This window comes from Lygodium microphyllum, chromosome 19 (genome assembly GCF_053477565.2).
Source record: "Lygodium microphyllum isolate KBCC chromosome 19, Lygodium_microphyllum_v1.1.10, whole genome shotgun sequence".
NCBI classification, from domain to species: Eukaryota; Viridiplantae; Streptophyta; class Polypodiopsida; order Schizaeales; family Lygodiaceae; genus Lygodium; species Lygodium microphyllum.
In genome coordinates, this window is record NC_141153.1 from 79,913,505 (window position 1) to 79,918,904 (window position 5,400).

General features: G+C 41.8%; 1 pseudogene; it reads left to right on the forward strand.

Annotated features, from left to right (window-relative positions):
• The first annotated feature begins 715 nt into the window (after window positions 1-715).
• On the forward strand, window positions 716-3,885 carry LOC148020079 (peroxiredoxin-2E-2, chloroplastic-like; annotated as a pseudogene).
• The last annotated feature ends 1,515 nt before the right edge of the window (window positions 3,886-5,400 follow it).

Consider the following 5,400-nt stretch of genomic DNA (forward strand, 5'->3'; position numbering starts at 1 on the left):
AGGTTTGAAAATTCTCTCCATCATTCGATTGAATGTGGTAGGTGTATTAGTCAAACCAAATGGCATGACTAAGAATTCATATTCCTCACATTGCACGAAAAGCTGTCTTATGAACATCTTCAGGTGGTATCCATATTTGGTGATAGCCACTCTTGAGATCAATGCGGCTAAAGATACTAGCCCCTTGCAACTTATCCAAGGTATCATCTATCCTTGGGATAGGAAAATGATTCTTGATTGTGATCTTATTCAAAGATCTGTAGTCTATGCACATACAGAAAGAACCGTCTTTCTTTTGAACAAGTAAGACTGGAGAGCAGTATGGTGAAGAGCTAGGTTGAACTAACCCTTTTTCCAACAATTCATTTACTTGTTTTAGGATCTCCTCTTGTTGACTTGCACTTACTCAGTAAGGCAGTTGGTTAGGTGGTGAACTGCTTGGAATAAGATCAATTGTGTGATCTTCCGGGCGCTTAAGAGGTAACTCTCCAGGGAGTGAATCACCAAAACAATCTTCATATTGTTTAACAAAATCATGTCTAGCTTGATCAATTAAAGGGAGGGGTTCTTTTAAAGTCAGAGACTTAGACGCATTAGTTGGTATTGTGTGTTCATTAGAGGCATCAAGTGCCCTTGAATCATTATCTTATTTTGACTCTCTCACAAAAATCATGTACGTAGAAATAACTTCATTCATTTATTTAGAAATGCGAACATGACTAACCATCGGCATGGGCCAATGCCTAGCATCAGTAATGCATACTATGTTCCGACCCTTGAATTGAAATGCAAGGGTCTTCTTAACAAATCGGGAAGAGATCTAATCTTGTAATGCCAAGGCATACCTAAGATAACATCACAGTTACCAATGGTTGCAAGTAGAAAAGATTCCTAGTCACGGTAATCCCCAATTCTAAGATTCAACTTCCCCTGGATAGGAGTAGAATTGGTTGTAAGTCCTTCAAATGCCGGCGAACCTGATCCAATTGGTGTTCCCAATTGATCCAGTGGAATTTGTAGCCTTTCAGTAGTATCTAATGACAAAAAATTATTTGTGGACCTTGGATCAAAGAGTATCAAAACTCGTTGATTGTTGAGTGTCCCCCAACCCTTTAAGAGTTGTCTCTTCTTCTCATTTGAATGAGTGTTAGCTTGCACATTTGGAATAGAATTTGAGGATGGTAGAGGAGGATCTTTAATCACATTTTCTTCCTTCCCTTTGTGAGGACAATCAGGCTGCATATGCCCTAACTCACCACAAAGAAAGCACCTTCCTTCCTCTTTGCACTTTTGTATCTCAAAGGGTGAGAGATACTTGCGATTCTTCTTATTATCCTCTAAATTTGAATATTGGTCATGGGTAGAGGTAGGTCTTCTTCGATTAGTCTTGTCTCTTGGTTGATCATAGAGGGTGAGACATAGTTGCACTTCTTCTTATTACCCTCTGACTTTGAATATTGGTCATGGGTAGAGGTAGGTCTTCTTTTATTAGTCCTATCTCTTGGTTGATCATAGAGCTGCTCTTGCCTAGCTCTATAAGAACTCATCTCCAAATTTTGAGATGTACCAGGTGTATGCAAACTTTTAGCTATGATGGCAGACTCCATCATGCAAGATAAGGTTTCATGTAGATACACCTTCATGGTTCTGTGTAAATGAGGGAGTAGGCCAGCTTCAAGCTTCCTTTTCTTCTCTTCATTGCATTGATCTCTATGAAAGGAGTAACCTTGAGAAGAGTAGATCAAAACTTGTCCACATAACTAGTGACCTTCTCATGCTCTTTCTGGCCTAGCCAATCCCACTCCTTCTTGACATCATTCTCAAAATCAGGAGGCAAGAACTGAGAATAAAATTTCTTCTTGAACTTTTCCCAAGTTGTAGGTTTCCTTCCCTCCAAAATGAGAGTCAACCACTAATTGCTAGCGGTGCCTTTCAAGTGCATGGCTACATGCCTGAGCTTGGGCTTTTCTGAAAATTACCATTAGAAAAAGCAACTTCAAATTACCTGACAAAGGCTAACGCCTAAGCAAGATCTCTCTTATTGGAGTAAGAGTCAAAATTTATGTCCTTATCCCTAGAATTGAAAGTCTTAGTCTTCTTAAGCTTGCTCCTCTTATGGTCCCTCTTTGTCCGTTTGTGGATTGCACGAGACTTAGAACCAAGAGAGTAGGAACTAGAAGATGATGAGGAGGAGGAGGAACTCGAGTAATTAGGGGAGTAGTTGGATGCTGAGGGAGATGACTTCCTCCTTATCCGCCTCACTCGAGGTGAGGTATTTTTACTCTTCTTGACTCGAGAGTTCTTCTTCCTTCTAGGAAGCTTCTTAGCAATTGGATGCTTTGCACCTTCACCGTCAATTGGTGCAATGGTGTTTCCTCCAGTATCACCATCTTTTGGAGCATCCAATCCTTCATAAGTAGCTTCTTCCCTTGCCCTTAAGTTGTCAATCAATTGATGTACTTTGGGAATCTCCAACAAGCTACGATACTCTATCAATTGAGCCTGTAATTGCTCACTTGTAGGCACTTCATCAATTGCCATCTTTACCTTCTTCTTGCAAGGATCACCTTTAATTTGAGAAAAGCAAAGATGTTGAGAATAACAAATGATGCTTGCCCATAAAGGCTGAATCTATGCCTTGAAGAGGCTAGGAGATGTGACAAAGATGTATGCTCAAGAAGCTCTAGGAAGAGATGTCCAAAATCCCATATACACAGTGAGTATAATGGTACTATCCAAAAGCTATAAAAGCATATACTTGTTGACACTCATTTCAATGCAATAAGTACTTTCATTCTGTGTCACTCAAGATTGTGTTTATGAGTCCAAGTTAATCTATCTTGGAACCTAATTCACTTGAGTTATAATTCTTTATCTCAATCATATTTTATGTTTATAACCTCCATCTGCCATAGCTTGCATAGCTCTCGATCCTGTTTCTCAACATTGTATCAGAGCCATGGTGAGCTATGAATAGCTACATTAGAGTATAATCCTTATTTAGCCCTATTTTTTATTATGAATGGATAGTAGGAGTTGAACCTACCTGAGGCTCTTTGCCATATCCACACCTTAGGCCTCATTGTCTTAAGAAGAAGAAGAAGAAGAGCAGAAGAAGAAACAGACCGGCAATTGAGGAGAGGGCAAGCAAGCATGATGATGGCCAAGGCTATGGCATCTCCTTTGGCATCACCATCAGTGTTGTTCCAGAGGTCTTCTTTCACAAGCTTGCCCTGCATGCTTACTAGATCCAAGTTCTTCGACTTTGTGTCCTCTTCCTTTCTCTACAACTCAGGGTTGTTGAGCACGCACATGCAATCCATCAATTCTCCCGGGAGCATTGCCACCATCGGCCGATAGGGCCTTGCCCCCATAGCCTCTACTTCCGTCTCGATAGCCGCCGCTCCCATCTCTATCGGATAGAAGCTGCCAGAGGCCACCCTCGCCTACCTCGATAAGGATGGCCAGGTCCGTTAGCGACCTCACCAAGGGGTAGAAGGCTATCTTCTTTGCTGTGCTCGGAGCCTTCACACCCACTTGCTCCTAGAAGCACTTGCCCGGGTACGTGGAGAAGGCTAAAGAACTTTGTGGCAAGGGTGTAGACACCATCGCATGTATTTCAATCAATGATGCCTTTGTCATGCGAGCATGGGGGGAAAGCATTGGGGTGGGTGACAAGGTTATGCTGTTGTCAGAGACAGAAACCTTGGCTTCACCAAAGCCATGGGAGTGACCCTGGATTTGAGTGACAAGCCTATGGGGCTTGGTGTGCAGTCAAGTTGGTACTCGCTACTCGCAGAGGATGGGATTGTGAAGGTTTTGCACTTGGAGAAAGGTGGATCCTTCACCACCGGTGGAGTAGAAAACATCCTCAAAGCACTTTGACTATTTGGACATGTTCATGCTCAATAATTTCCTCAGGGAAGCTGAGTGTAGGTTCTTTTTCCATGCTGAGTTCACATGTAATGCTGGTATAGATAATACCCAAAACTCTAAAATCATACACACTTTTTCTAGCACAATCTTTATAGTAGACTATTGCTGCTATTGACAAAGAATTTTCCTTACTGGATGTAATTTCCCAAAGTGGATTTAAAACCCTTACCAAGAATATAAAGTTTCAAGCCCTAACTTGATTAGGCTACCAAAGAGCTAGCCTCTTGGTCCATGTCTGCATGTAGGGGGGGAAAAAGCCAGCAAGGGTAGAGACTCATCATTTGAGGGGGGTGTTGAGAATAGCAAATGATGCTTGCCCATAAAGGCTGAATCTATGCCTTGAAGAGGCTAGGAGATATGACAAAGATGTATGCTCTAGAAGCTCTAGGAAGAGGTCCGAAATCCCATATGCACAATGAGTACAATGGTACTATCCAAAAGCTATAAAAGCATGTACTTGTTGACACTCATTTCAATGCAAGAAGTACTTTCATTCTATGTCACTCAAGATTGTGTTTATGAGTCCAAGTTAATCTATCTTGGAACCTAATTCACTTGAGTTATAATTCTTTATCTCAATCATGTTTTATGTTTATAACCTTCGTCCGCCATAGCTAGCATAGCTCTAGATCCATGTTTCTCAACAAAAGAGACCTGCTCTGATACCACTGTCATAAGATCCGAGATACACGCTCGACCTTCTTATATACTTAAAAGATATATGGTGAATATTATGCTAGTGCAGAGAGAGAACAGATGAGAGAAAAGAAAGATGTAGAGAGAAAGAGAGAGAGATAGAGAGATTGACAACACACTAGGGACTGGAAGATGGGCCAGTTCCCCCCCTTGTGAAGTTATATTATTGACAAGGAGCAAGCTCCTCCATTACACATAAACCAGTTCTTAACTTGTAGATCTTGGGAATAAGATCATGGTTCCTTGCACGGTATACAACGGGCTAACACTCGCATAACTTGGAAGTTGGCACCTTTTGATCCTTCTTGAGTCTCTCCTTCTCTCCTACACAATATGTGTAGGGATCTCCTCTTGGAGTTTGATTTCAGTAGAGCTTCCACAACACTTGCACAACTTGAGGGTTGGCGAGCTTGAACTTACATAGATCCTTGCACAGTATACAACCGGTGAGCACTTGCACAACTCCGAAGTTGAATCCTTTGATCTTCTTGATTTCTCTTCTTCTCTCCTACACAATATGTGTAGGGCTCTCTTCTTGGTGCTATTTTAGCAGAGCTTCCCCAGCACTTTGTGAGACTTGAATTGCCATCCCTCCTCCTCTTGCATGTATACAAAGTGATGCTTCCTTCACGGCCTACACACCCAAGGAGAGCCTCCCTTTTATAGGCTCCAAGAGCTTTTCTTCTCGGAGAGAGACTTGAGTGCAAAGATTAGAAAGGTTGATATTCATGCAAGATGTGGCTGTTGCAGGACCTACTTTATAGCACC